Source organism: Ochlerotatus camptorhynchus, unplaced genomic scaffold (assembly GCF_037179485.1).
Source record: "Ochlerotatus camptorhynchus isolate MF236.1 unplaced genomic scaffold, CSIRO-AGI_Acam_v1.1 ptg000313l, whole genome shotgun sequence".
In the NCBI taxonomy this organism is placed as follows: domain Eukaryota; kingdom Metazoa; phylum Arthropoda; class Insecta; order Diptera; family Culicidae; genus Ochlerotatus; species Ochlerotatus camptorhynchus.
Genome location: NW_027040801.1, coordinates 697,102 through 712,633, shown reverse-complemented (window position 1 = coordinate 712,633; position 15,532 = coordinate 697,102). Strand labels below are relative to the sequence as shown.

Below are 15,532 nucleotides of genomic sequence, written 5' to 3'. Positions count from 1 at the left end.
TTGGAGACCGACTATAGAGTATGATGCATAGATTTCTGTTTGTTTTATGTGAGTTGCAGTAATACTAATGGGGTCTGATTAACTGCCTCTTTCTCTTGAGGCCACGCTAGAACCTACATTTCGTATTTAGATCTATAAGTGAACTGCTGGTCTGAGTTCCTCTGGTATATTCAATTAAAGAATGTTCCTGAATATACAGTCAAACAGCACGCAATGTTGTGAACAACTTCAATGACAGTTGTCCAGCAGTGCTCCCATTCTATATACAACAATCCAATGCTTACGAGATTGTGCCGATGGATGTGCCCAAGCTGTGTCGAATCTAATTTTCGCACAATGTGCTGAGTGACTTACCCCTTGGCCCTTGATTAGACCCGTGTTTTGTATTCCATTGGTCCGAACAATGAGCACTTTTCAATTTTTTTAAACCACTGGACCGAATCAAAAGGTTAAATGAAATATAATTGAATCAAGTGAATATGCGCTTTAATCGTGGTTTTTCATTGAAAACTTTGTTTGTAATCGATTTTATGATTTTCATGGTCTCGGTACAAAAGGAACTATAGCTGAATCACATAATTAATATTCGGACTCACTTCGGAAAGAACTAAATCACTTCAGAAATGTTTGGAATAACTTCAGCTAATGTAATTCTGCACTTTCTGAAGTGATTTGGAACTTTTCTGAAGTGATTCAATATTTTCTGAAGTGTTTCCGAACATTTATGAAGTGATTAGGTACTTTCCGAAGTGATTTTGACTTTTTTCAAAGGCAAGTCAGTACTTTCCGAAGTAAGTTAGAACTCTTATGAAGTGAGTCAGTACTTTGCGAATTGATTCCGAATATTTTAGGATGATTAGAAGTGATTTCATTTTTTTTTAATAAAATAAATCAGTACCAAAGTGATTCAGAACATTTCCGTAGTGATTCAGTTCTTTCCGAAGCTACTTTGAATTTTTCTAAAGTGATATATTACTTTGCTAAGAGATTTAGAACATGTCTGAAGTGATTCAGTACTTTTAGAAGTGATTCAGAATTTTTATGAAGTGATTCAATGCTGTCCGAAGTTATTTAGAACATTGCTGAAGTGATTCAGTACTTTTCAAAGTGATTCCAATCGTTTCTGAAGTGATTCAGAATTTGTCAGAAGTGATTCCGAACGAATTTCGAAGTGATTTCAAAGTAATTCCGAATTTTTCAGAAGAAATTCAGCACTTTAAAATTAATTCAACACTTTGCGAAGTGGTTTTGAACATTTCTGAAGTGATTTAGTTATTTAAGAACCGATTCTGAATTTTTTGAAAGTGATTTAGTACTTTCCAAACTATGTCCGATCATTTTCGTAGTGATTCAGTTCTTTCCAAAGCGACTTTGAATTTTTCTAAAGTGATATATTACTTTGCTAAGAGATTTAGAACCTTTCTGAAGTGACTCAGTACTTTTAAAAGTAATTCATAATTTTTATGCAGTTATTCAATGCATTCCAAAGTTATTTAGTACATTGCTGAAGTGATTCAGTACTTTTCGAAGTGATTCCGATCGTTTCTGAAATGATTTAGTACTTTCCGAAGTGATTCTGAATTTGTCAGAAGTGATTCCGAAGTGATTTCGAAATGATTCCGAAATGATTCCAAATAATCAAAATCGGCTGCGGGGATCATTGAACTGAGGTGGCAAAGGTCATGTACAACTGGATGTGAAGAAACGGAACAAACCGGCTATATTGCTTAATCAGCGGATTTGAAGACGGTGACATTGAAGAATGCGACGTAAGCTGCACTGAGGATCAGGTGGATGCATTCAAAGAGTGCTCTGCAAAATTCGTTTCCTGCTGGCGATTGTTTTCACCTATGTTGTCTTTCACCACCACCTAGTCTGGGTCCAGAATACCACAGCCACATTAAACCTAGCCTAGCCCATTTCGAACTGTTCGGCTCGAAAAACTACAGAATACCTAAGTAGTGAAGGGCCGATTCTTTATCACATCTGGTGCTTCAAGGAAAGTAGGGTTGATTGATTAGCAAACCTGGTGGGGTGTAATTGTGCATACGATGTTGATAACTAGTGATTGCCCTGATCTGATTTGCACGGATTGAATTATTGATTTGGAATTTTGGACGTGTGCTGTTGAGAAATTTCGTGGGATATCCATCCCGATTTTGAGGAATCCACGCATCCACATCAGCACTGAGTTCCAGCAGTTTTTAGAAATTTCTCCATACCTCTGAGTTACTCTCCTTGGCCATGTCTAAAAATAGATTTTATAAACAACAATGACATTCGCTGCTCAAGCGCAGCGATAGTATAGTGTTGCCAGTAGCTTCTAAGATTACGACAATTTCTAACCATGGGTGACAAATGAGTGTGCCATGGTGTGCCCTACTGTGTTTTTGGCACACTGTGCAGAGTGACGAATCCCTTGGGTCCAGCATATTTTTCTGACGTTGTCGACGGAGGAGGTTTTACTGGATTTCGGATGCTGCCAACAGAAGTTTCAGTGGATTTCAGCGCAGTTTTCTGACATTCTCGATGGAGGCGATTTCTGGTGCTGCCAATCAATATACCAGTGGATTGCGACGGAGATTGCTGACGGTATCGTCGCAGGTGGTTCTACACAGGATTTCACATGGAGATTTCAGATGCTGTCGACGAATGTTCTAGTGGAATTCAACGGAGTTTTCTCAAGTTTTCGACGAAGGTGACTCCACACGATTTGGGTGAAGGTTTTAGATGAAGCCATCGAAAGTTTCAATGGATTTCGACGGAGTTTGCTGACGTTTTCGGCGGAGAAGGTTCCACACGATTTCGGTGGAGGTTTGCCCTCCGGAAGTACTCAATTATCAATTACGTTTTCAAAGGGACGTATCTGTTTTTGGGAACAACAATTCAAACGTCAATTTTCCGAAATGCTGAGCACTCCCAATGAAGGTTCGCTTAGTCGGATCGGAATGTTGGATTTTCACTTCAAACTCGTGTGTACGTGTCAAAATATTCTAATGGGTAGAAATTAATCAATTTGAGCTTTTCTTCTCTAAACTAGCCAGAATCATCAACAACGAGCGTTGACACTCCGATTCTGATTAAATATTTGATAAAGCTGATGAAAACTTCCGAGCGAGTGACTGTTGCATAGAGAAGCTAATTTAATCATTTAGCGCGCGTCCTGTGTCGAATGTTCTCCGCGTACAGTGCGTTGAAATTCGTTCCTGAAAATTATTCCGAACTCAGCTCCAGTTTCCAGCACTCTCCCGAAACTTAGTCACACTGATGTAATGCGGCGAAAAAAATTGTGCAAATAACAAGCGGCGCAATATTCAAAAGCGCGACCGGTCCTTGCCCTCCCCCCCCCCCGCACCACTCGCAGGGACGTCATCGAGATTCCACCATATAGACTAAATTTCACTTCACTTGGTTTGAATGTTGCTCGCCGCTACCACCTTCCACGACAGGATAGTTAGATAGCTACCAGAAAAAAAGCAGAAGGCAAATCACGGATGGCATGTTCAGGAGGGGGTGCACTCCACTGCTGCTGCTGCTTTTCAGCTATCATTTTTCTCGGGAAAAAAAGCGACCTGTGAGTGAGTGCACTCTGCTGCACATAGTATGTACCTACAATCGATTCAGCGTCGCGTCACGTCGTCGTCGCGAGTAGCAGGTTGAATGCTCGTCGTCGGCCCGGTGGATGACTATGACCTCAGTTCGACGTCCGTGGCGAGCAGGGGAGCAGAGTTTCTATTTTCGGTTATGAATAGAATTTGAAACCATCCGAGCCAGGTGAACAAAACATCATGACACATCCAATGGCGGTGACGGGCGGTTGTTGTTGTTGCAGGAAGGGTAGCAGAAGGTTGCAACAACGTGCATAGCTCAGCAGTGCTCGTCGGCGCACAGGAGATATTATTTTACAATTTATTTCAGCAAACATGAAATATTTTTTTCAATAGTTGTTTTTTTTTTTTTTTTTGGTTTTGGTGGTGCAGTCGAGTCGCGTCATGTTCGATGCTGCTTGAATTTTGAATGGTGTGTTTCCATTCCCGATGCATTTGGAATAGAAATCGAACAATGCAATCCGCTGATGGATGTGATTGCAGGTGGTTCTGAGTGGTGGAGTGAATTTTGCTCGGTGTCCTCCTCGGTTGGCGGAGGGTGGGACTAGCTTTAAAGTGTAGGCATTCGAGAGTACACTTGGATGGGTGAATATCAGTGGAAAACAGCTGGAGTCTCTAATCTGGTGTCAAACATAATTCGTATGGGACAGTTAGGTGATTATGGGCAAGAAAGTTCAGGAAGGGTTGTATCGAAATCTAATCCCTTTTGGAAGTTTTAAATTTCTCAGGACCTGTCCGTAGAATCGTTAGAGCTTGGCTTCAATGGCTCAGTGTTAGCTTTAGAAGCTTCTGGATTGCCCTAGAAGACTATTAAGCTGTTCCCTCCAAACGGAGTGAATCCCCCCCCCCCTCCTAACATGCTGTCAAGTTGAGCGAAGATACTTATTGCGAATTCGTTTATTATTCAGTTCCAACCTGGATCGGGTATCAAGATTGGGTCTGAGTGTTTTCTGACAAACGTCAGTCACTGACGACACACGAATTTTGGTTTCATGTATATCTCATATCAACTACTTTTTCCCCAATACCATTATGGGACAATCCATAAATTCCGTCACGCATTAAGAAGGGGAGAAATGTGAAACGTGTCAATTTGTGACATATGGGGGAGTGGGACTAAGATCAAACGTGACATAACATTTGCTTACATTACAAAAAATATGCAGCGAAAATTGGATTTCTTTACCCCTCGGGGTCAATTGGACCCCAGGCCACTTTGAAAAGCTGTAACTTTTTTATTTGCCGATGGATTTTATTAGTTCTTTCGTGACCAAAGCTCTGTATTATTAGCTGTAATCTACTTCAAAAACATTGAAAACAAATGTATTGGAACATTTTTATTGAAATACTTACGTTGTTTGTGCCCTGGGGTCAATTTGACCCCAAATTCAAATTGCAGTATCTCAACGAAATTTCAATGGATTTATGAAATTTCAAATGCTTTGCAAAGTAAATTTAGTTGAATTTCTGTTTAAATTATCAGACTTTTTTGGAAAGGCGGATCTCTCATAGGGAGGGGTCATTGTAAAACTAACGGGTGTTCAATAAAAAATGAGAATTATTTCAGTGCTGTCAAGCGCTCTAGTTGCTAAGTTGCGTCGTACGGCTGACCAGGCCCCCTTCTCCAATATTCATTGACGTTTTTTTGAAGAATAAACATTATGTTTTTAATAAAAAATACTGAATTCGTTGAAAAAATTTTTTTACTAGCTATATGACTTAAAAAAAATTTCATTTTTTATTGAACACCCGTTATACTAATGAAGTGGCATATTTTGATGTTAGAGATGTTTATATTACGAGATTCCAACCAAATAGGATGATACTTCCTTCTGCAAAGATATTTAGGAATACAAGGTCTTCAAAATTATGCATAAATAATGTATGACAGAATTTACTCACTAAGTTGTCCCATCTTATAACGCTCAGCATAACATTATATAACCAACAATCAATACGAAACTAACGATTTTAAATTGGCTCACTACTTGACTAGCCTATTGGTCCCAAGCAAACGATTAACGTACCCCATTCTAGTTGAAATTCTAGTACTACCCAATGTTTGTGTTGATTCGCTATGAAAGTTTGACACATAAAATGAGGGGTTAGTGGATTTTCCTATGTTTCGAGGGGTGAATCGATTAGCTTGGGACCGAAGAGAGTACTAGAGCTGAGCCAAAAAGTTGAGCTCGTTTCTTCGGGACCATCTGGTCTTAGAGTTACCTCTATGATATAACGCTCCTGCTCAAATGGATGGTTCCCGTCTTCAAGCAAAGTTGTTCAGATGGACAAGACCTATCTTAAGGAACAGAGTTCAGTTCAGATTTAACTCATCAGGTGGCGCTAGTGTGACATTGTTTGCCCTAACTTATCAGCTTGACTAGATATAAGATTCCCGTTTTCAGCAAAATAGTTCAGATGGAAAAGACCTATCTTCAGGCACAGAGTTTAGTTCAGATTTCACTCACCAGGTATCACTAGTGTGACAATCATTTTCCATTGTTTTCCCTAACTTATCATCTTGACTAGATAGAAGGTTCCCGCCTTGAGCAAAGTTGTGCAAATGGACAAGATCTACACACTTAGAAATACCTAATCTTACACGTGACGGAATCCATCTTTGACATAAAGGATGAGCCGTAAACAAACATGTCATGTAAAATTGAGTGCTCCGAGACTGAAAAATTCGTTACTCGACGAAAAGTACGTTTGATTGGGTTGAAATTCGCGTCTATTATGACTAAATTTTATGTCAGAATTGACGCTCGTATATGTCAGTCTCAGAGCACCTAAATTTATATGAATTTTTCTAAGTGTATTTTATGGTAAAGAGTTCAGCTCATAATCAACACACCAGGCGGCGCTAGTGTGGCATTCATTTTGAATTGTTTGCCCTAACTAAACACATGGACTTAATATAAGGTTCCCGTTTTCGGTAAAGTTGTTCAGATGGACAAGAACTATCCTAAGGTAAAAAGTTAAGCTCAAAATTCACTCACCAGGCGCCGCAAAATAGTGTGACATTCATTTTGAATTGGTTGCCTTCAGCTGGCGCTCGTGTAACATTAGTGTTGAATTGTTTACCCTAATTTAACATCTTAACTAGATAGAAGGCTCTTGGACAAAGTTATTCAGACAGACTAGACCCTGGATGATGCAGTGTGGCTTCTTTTCAATGTTGGCAGTGCAAGCGCGGCCAAACAGTATTAAGCAAAAAGCTCAATCGATAAGAAGATGAATGATAAGAGAGAAGTAAAATGATAAATATTTTGACGAAAAAAAAAATTAAAAGTTATTTTGATATAGGGGAAATGACGGCTTCGGCATGACAGACTATTTTCGGCAACCCAAATTGAAACACTATTTTCACTGGATTTTCTTACGAAAACACTTCGCTGAATGCATGCAAACGATTCTTTATGCTTTCAGCTTCAATTCGACTATATTTTTACCACTGAGAAAAAGCAATCTAGCAGGGTTTTCTTGAAATGAAACACACGCACTACAAATTGTAGCTGATTTCGAGTTGCCGATAATAGAACAGCAGATTTACATGCAGTTCAAATGGAACGGTTGCCGAAGAAAAACTGGTTGCCGACAATACTCGCTCTCACAAGAGAAAATTGGAGCTTTGTAAAAGCGTTTCAAAACAGTTTTTGACAATTCTTTCGACTGAAATTGTTAGAGCAGCTGGCAGCAAAAGATTGTAAACAAACCAATACTGCATATGTGTGCGTTCCATAGAGAAAAAGGCTATAGAAAGAAGGTCGCTGCTTAGGTTGCCGAGAATACGTAAATTCCCCTATTTGAAAAAAATGTGGCTTACATTATCTCTACATTCCACTATTAATAAAATGATTTAAGATAAGCTTGAACATATAATATTGATGTACTGCAATGGTAAACAATGGTTAACAAATTAGCTCAGAATTTACTCATCATTTCGCACTGTTGCTTCACGTTGTTTCGAGGTTTGTAGCCCTTGAGTGATGGTAGCGCCTCTATTAGTGGTGTGGCGAGTTTGGCAACTAAATATATTAAAACAAATACAGCACAAATTGACAAGTCCCGTAGATTAGTCGAAGAATATACCAAAGTGTGCTATATCGTTTATACCAAGTGTGCTATGCTTTCTATGCATAGAGTATCGGGGACACTCTCGAGTCCCTTTGAATCACGGCAAGGTGATGGATTTTAGTGTCTGCTATTCAACATTGCGTTAGAAGGTGTGATCAGAAGAGCTGGGATAGACACGATCTTCAGGAAGTCCATCCAGCTTCTTGGCTTCGCCGATCGACATCGACATCATGGCACGGAACTTTGAGACGATGGCGGAAACGTACATCAGACTGAAGGCTGAAGCTAGGCGGATTGGACTTGCCATCAACGCATCGAAGACGAAATACATGAGAGGAAGAGGTTCCAGGGAAGTCAACTCACCCCGAGTTCAGATTGACGGTGACGAAATCGAGGTGGCCGATGAGGGCTCACTGGTGACCGCCGAAAATGATATCAGCAGAGAAATTCAAAGACGCATTATGGCAGGGAATCGTGCCTACTTTGGACTCCGGAGGACGGTCCGGTCGAATAAAATTCGCCGCCGCACGAAGTTGACTATCTACAAGACGCTGATTATTTCGCTTTATTTAAAAATGTTTTCTCAAAAATAAGATACGGTTCATATCAGTCACTTTTGTTCATCAATAGTCTAGGATCCTGAACAACTTCACCCAAGACGGAAACCTTCTATCTAGTTAGAGAAAACAATTCAAAATGAACATCACAATAGCGTTGCCTGGTGTGAGAACATTGAACTAAACACTTTACCTTAGGGTAAGTTTTGTCCATCTGAATAACTTTGCTGAAAAAGGGAAACCAACCATATGCCCTGCCAATTTTGAGTCAATTCAAGTTTTCTTGAATTGCCACGCGATGGAAGAAAAACGAAGATAATTAATTCTGCTCACAAGATATGAAAACCCAACATGGTCGAGGCCGGCGCCGGTGGTGTAGTGCTAAGCGTGACTGCTCTCTCACCCCAATGGGTCTGGGTTCAATCCCAGCCGAGGTCGGTGGGATTTTTCTGAGGCATAAAAATCTCTGGTCACGTCTTCCTTCGGAAGGGAAGTAAAGCCGTTGATCCCGGCCGATGTGTGTTGATGAATGGGTGCGATATCCTAGCCATCCTGCACATTCGATTGCCGTCAATGGATGGCAATCGATGTCCGTCGGTGACCGACGTTAAATAAAGGACTGAAGAATAAGAAGACATGGTCGAGTACGAGGATCGCAAAGGAGTAGAAAATGGCCGAAACCACCGTCTGTACAGTGCTGAAACGTTTCAATGAAGGTTTGTCTGTTTCCCGGTGCAATCAAGGCGTCGAAGCTACCAAGCAGAAACTAGGTATAGATTATGGAACTAAGCCAGCTATGTATCAATGGAGACGCATGGTAGTATAGTAGCATAGGAGTATTGAGCGAAAACCCAAAATCCTCATAAAACCAAAATTGTTACTTGAAGGAGGAAGAATTAATCTTAAAATTATTAAAGTTTGATGAAATCAGCAGTTTTAAAAAGAAAGTAAGAGGTTGTATCCAAGACACGACCGTAGATTTGATGTAGAATTACGTGCTCGGTATCAATATTCGGCGAATGTGTTAGGAACACCACTTTTTCCCATCACGGTAACGCCTCGTTTTTTGTTGAAAAAATTATCTCGCACGAGACCGGATGGAATTTGATTTTGAAATCTGTGTTGGGGAAAGTGATTTTTGCAGGCAACTGGTAATAATTTGGATCACCATTGCAGCAGTTGGACATTTGTATAATTTTCAATAGTGACCCATTGAAAATTGATCAAGTGTTCATTTTAGCAGATTCGTACAAAAATTTCCAATCGATTGGCATGTTTAGAAATAAAATCCATCCGCTTTTGACAGAGTTATAAGTGGTCAAAGCCTGACCACTTTTCGTAACGCGATCGATTTTGGGTTTTAGAAATTGAACCCCGGGTTTTTGAAATGTTGCCGGAAGACGTAATCCTACGTCAAAAAGCAAAAAACAATACCTTTAAATTTTTGAATAAGGGAATTTACGTATTCTCGTCAATCTAAGCAGCGTCTGAACTTATTTCTGCATTTTATCAGCGTCACGCACACATATGTTTGTGTTCGTTTGTTTACATTTGTCTGCTGCGTGCTTCTCTATCCATACCAATAAACACAATGGTTCAAAACTGTTTGAAAGTGTTTTTACAACGCTCCAAACTACTCAGGTGGTTGTGACTATTGTCGGCAGTTGGAGGCGAACCAGCCCAAGGCTGAAAGCCTCCCTAATAAAGATAAATAATAATAATAATAATAATATTGTCGGCAGCCCCTTTTTCTTCGGCAACCTTGCCATTTGAACTGCTTGTTAACCAGCTGTTCTATTATCGGCAATTCGAAATCAGCCGCAAAATGTAATCAGATTGAAGCTCGAAGGAATCGTTTGAATACATTCAGCGAAGTGTTTTCATGGGAAAATACAGTGAAATTAACGCTTTAAGCCAGTCAATGGGTGCCGAAGTTGACATTTACCGTACCAGATCTGAAAACTGTTTACAATTATAATTATTATTATTTTTTCGGGAGAACTGCGCATGTTTGAAAGAAATATTTTTGACAACGTAAAGATCGTCGGCCAAATGTCAAATTGGTTAAAATATGAAACACAATTAAAATTTCTCAAAATCATATCTTCTCTAAAATGTTGCAGATAGCCAAAAATTTTCTTCGGCAAAAGTAATGTACATAAAATTTTGCAACACTTGTTTGGCTGCCAAATTCCATTTCCGCTTGAAATCCTACAGGTCAATTGCAGTTCCACCCTTTTTCTTCAGTATGTGCTCCAGAATGGACCAGTATTCCTCAATTGGCCTTTTGGACAGTAATTGCTAATCCGTAGTTACCACCGCGAATCCCAAAATACCCACATTCATGTGTATTTGACAGTATTTCCAACTTTTCCTGTATACTGTAGCTGCCATTTTGGATTTCAGGTCACTCATCTTCTATTTCTAGATGTAATTATCTAGACGTCATTCCTTTTCCAAAAATACTCATATTGTAGGTTATTTGACTGTATTTATATCTTTTTCTGAAACCGGAAGCCGCCATCCTGGATTTCAAAATGGTATCGGACATTGATATTCGGCATCTACATGTCATCTCAAAAATCTATATTATTGGGTATTTGACAGTTTTTCTAAAGTCAATGGCCGCCATCTTGCATTACAAAATGGTGTTGGACATAAATTGTAGTTTTGTTCCGAAAATACCCATGATGTAGGGTATTTGGCAGTTTTTTCGAATCTGAGAGCCACTATCTTGGATTTCAAAAATGGTATTGGACATCGATTTTCGGCATCATATCGTAGAATTTGACAGCTTTTCAGAAAACAACGGCCGCCATCTTGGATTCCAAAATGGCGTCAGACATCGTTTAGGGATGTACACGTCGACCCAGTTCCGAAAATATCCATATTATAGGGTATTTGACAGTTTTTTCTGAAGTCACTTGCCACCATCTTGGATTTAAAACTGGCGTCAGACCTCGATTTTCGGGATGTACGCGTAGTACTTGTTCCGAAAATACCCAAATTTGATGGTTTTTCTGAATCTGAGAGCCGCCATCTTGGATTACAAAATAGTGTCAGACATATATTTTCGGGTTACCCATACATATTGTAGAGTATATGACAGTTTTTCAGAATCTGAGAGCCACCATGTTGGATTAAACAATGGCGTCGGACATCGATTTTCGGTCTCAAGACGTCATCTCGATTCCAAAAATTTACATATTCAAGTGTATTTGGCAGTATTTACCACTTATTCTGATATTGGAAGCCGCCATCTTGGATTTCAAGATAGCGCTGGATATCGATTGTTGGTCTCGAGACGTAATCCCGATTCCAAAAATATACATATTGAAGTGTATTTGGCAGTATTTCCCACTTTTTCTGAAATTGGAAGCCGCCATATTGGATTTCAAGATGGCGCTGGATACCGATTTTCGGTCTCGAGACGTCATCCCGATTCCAAAAATATACATATTGAAGTGTATTTGGCAGTATTTCCCACTTTTTTTGAATTTGGAAGCCGTCATCTTAGATTTCGGGATGGCGCTGGATATCGATTTTCGGTCTCGAGACGTCATCCCGTTTCCGAAAATATACATATTGAAGGGTATTTGGCAGTATTTCCCACTTTTTCTGAAATAGGAAATACCAATATTGAAGGAAATTAACATTATTTCCGGCCTTGTTTAAATCTAACCTCCGTTTTAGAATGGATGGTTTCTTGTCGTGATCCTCCTTTTTAAACAACCTATATAGACTTTGTCTCAGAGAACAGAATGAGTGACATATGACTAGAATAGATAGTCGCGACTGGATGGATTCTTGATTTTGTCGTGGTGATCTTGTCGTGCGACAAGAAATTGTTGTTTGACGAGAATTTTCCAGGATGACCATTTTTTAATGTGTCAATGTTAACGCGACAATTCCCATATCTGGATAGACCTGGATTTTCGTTTCGAGCGTGCAGGATCGCATCGCGACGTGCTTGTTCCGGTGAAGCCATGATGTAAACAAATGAACTTATCCTGACAACCAATGCCTACTGTGATTCTATACACTCTTGGCTTGATTCAGTGAAATTTTGAAAAAAATTTACTCAATAAATGCATAATAGAGTTCTCTACCACCGTTAAGTATTAGTGAGCAGTTTCACTAATGCATGCATTTTACTGGTTGAAAATAAAAAAAAACAAACCACTGTCATGTTGAACACTTTGACAGCTGATTTCGTGATTGAAAATAATTAAAAAATCGATTTTACACGGTTTCACTAGCAAGGTTGTATTAGTGAGATCTTGCGGCGAGAAGTCAATGGCAGCGTTTTTAATTTGTTGTTGCTTTCCTTAAAAGTTAAATTTATATGATTATGATTTGGATATATCTGATTACAATCTACAAACGTTAAAAATCGTTGGAAGCTATTCCAATGAGCTTTACATGATTTAAATATAGACCCGTTCATTAGTGAACAAATTAATCGGGAATTGTCTCTCAAGGTGGCGCCAGATTCCAAATAAAGTTAAATCATTTATGACTCAGGATCGAGACCAGATAGAAGTTTCCTGTCTTCTGCAAAGGTGTTCAAATTGTCGAGACACATTCGAAAGTGATTTCTTTAGATGGGAAATCAATCACAAGGCGGCACCAGAATACAAATAAAGCTTTTCTAGTGATAACTCAGGATCTAGACTTAGATAGAAGTTTCTCCACCTACAATACATGAATGACCTTAGAAGTTACGAAAGCACACTTCTAACTGTTGTCTTTATGTGCGTGGAAAACCTTTAGCTAAACCACGAACACGTTTGCAAAATTTATAAGCTGCTTCGTGTCTGAACTATTCTGGAATCTGGACCAATAATTAAAGAAATCCAATGGTTTTGATTATCAGACCGCTGCACATTTGAAACGGCCATTATAGATTTTCGAACAAAAGTTATATTTTAGTTTCATGTCGGTTTGTTGGTGGATGTTAAGTTTCATGTTGTGGTCGGTGGTGCAAAGATGTTGAAATGGACGAGTTGTGAACAAATTAATTGGGAATCGACTCACAAGGTGGCGCCTGAGAACAAATAAATTCTTCTAGCGATAACTCAGGATCGAGACTAGATAGAACTTTGCTGTCTTCAGCAAAGTTGTTCTAATGGATGACAACCGTTCAGTAGTGAACAGTTTAGTTGGGAATTGACTCACTAGGTGGCGGCAGAGTTCAAATAAAAAAAACTATGGACGAGACCTGTTTAGCAGTGAACAGTTTAATTGGGAATTGACTGGTTATAGAGAGATAGAGAGAGAGTTGTGTAGAATTCTCCTTTTGATGATAATCAGGAGCGTTTAGCAGAGTTGTTTATCTGGATAAGACCATTAAGGCAGTAAACAGTTTAGTTGCTATTTGACTTGTTAGGTGACGCCAGATAGACGTTTTCATTCATTGAAATGCTTGAATGATTGACATTTGAACCTTAAGCTTGATACTTGTCGTGCCGCATTGCGTTAACGTTATAGTAAAGCACGATTCACGGAAATTATCTTAACCATTGCGGGATAATAATAAATGTTTTGAGAGTACTAATTTTGTTGCCAGCTTGCCGCACTTAATGTCACATGGTAGGAGCCTAATTAGTTCCTAGAACTGACTCTCATTTCAGGGTGTTGAATTTAGTGGGGCTCGCGCTAGCTTGCGTATAGTTTCTCTTCCTAATTTTGACAACTTCGAAAACTTTAACATCTATTTCTAAATCTGTCTAGAAGCTGAAGATTGTGACGTTTGACAATTGAGCTCGGCCAACGAAAGCCTTTCACTAGTTGAGCTTCTTATTTAGCTCGTCCAGTAATGAAATTTAGTATACTGAACCCGTTAGTTCACTTGCTTTGCATATAGTCTAAAGTCATCCTACATATTTTAGCTAGAGTTTGAAACAAGTCGCATTCTTTGAATACTAATTGTTCACCGTTGTTCACAAATACACTTTTTCCCAACTCAATAATGCATCGTCCCTTCCTTTGCAGAACCATGATTAGCCTCGCTAGCCCAGCTGTTCTAATGGTGGAAAACTATAATTTCCCCCACTCTCTCCTTCCTTCTCTTAGCTGTGCTGAAAAGCGACGATCACATGCAACATTTACTGGCTTGCTCGGGTACGTTCAACGCGCGTGGAGTGCGTTCACGGCAGGTCCATCTAATGGAAGAGTTAACATAAATATATACCTGCTGTACGGAAAAGAAAAAGTATTTAGAGAGGCAGGGAAAAAATAAACCAGCACAGCAACATATCCGCATGCATTTCCGTCTCGACGACGACGACAGCAACAACACCAACAACAACGACGGTAACCGTGTAGGGAAGAGCGAACGCAACAGTCGCATTTGTGTTGGATACCCCTCGGCCGGTTTTCCGACCGAGGGGTAATTAAAAATTTTCCACCACCGTGAATTTTACTTTGCTCCAGTTCTTCTTCGGGAGACTCATTTACTGCGGTTCTCCCTAGACGGGGCACGGGATTGACAACAATGTCGCCGTCTTCCACCGTCCCCCCAAAGTAGACTATTACTGCTTCCCCGCCCCCACCTGGATGGCACCATTGTCAACATTGAAAAAATGGGAATTTTTAATCTCTCGAAAAACTCAACGGATGCATTCGGTTTACGCACACATTGATGCTGTGACAGGAAAGAAGAGACGCACGAAGAGCAGTGATGCCACATTCAAAGATTTTTCTGAAATGGTACAGATTTTTGGAAAAATTTCGGTTCAGCAATCTGCATTACAGATTACAGATTTTTGGAAAAAATCTTCAGATTGATACAGCTGAAAATCTAAAAACAGTTGTGGAGCTTAAAATACAGACAAAAAATGTGGCATCACTGACGAAGAGTCACTCGTCGGCTGTCATGTGTCATGGATACGTGGGGGTGGTAGCAGTAGCAAATATGGCAATAGCAGCAGCAGCGGCAGCAGCAGCAATTATTATTATTTAGACAGAGAGAGAAACAGAGGAAAAGTACAAACGGAAAAACAAATGAAAAAGTCGCTCGGATGAACACAGCTCAGGATGAAAACGATGATTAAAAGACCAAAATGATGCATGGATAAAAAAAATCAGTGGAGAAAAAAAAAACAAATGGCAGACGACAGTAGAGGCTTCACATGGGTTGCCACGGTAATTGAGATAGTATACAACAGCAACATCAAAACACACACATACACGCACACAACGACGTACGACAGTAAAACAACAACATCAACAAATGTACAGAATATCGGTATTTCGGAACTTGAACTTTTCTACTTTGTTTCAAAAGGT

General features: G+C 39.6%; 1 protein-coding gene across 12 annotated transcripts in view; it reads right to left on the bottom strand.

Annotated features, from left to right (window-relative positions):
• Positions 1–15,532, bottom strand: part of mamo (maternal gene required for meiosis) — a 530,597-nt gene that overhangs the window by 92,659 nt on the left and 422,406 nt on the right. The window lies entirely within an intron of this gene.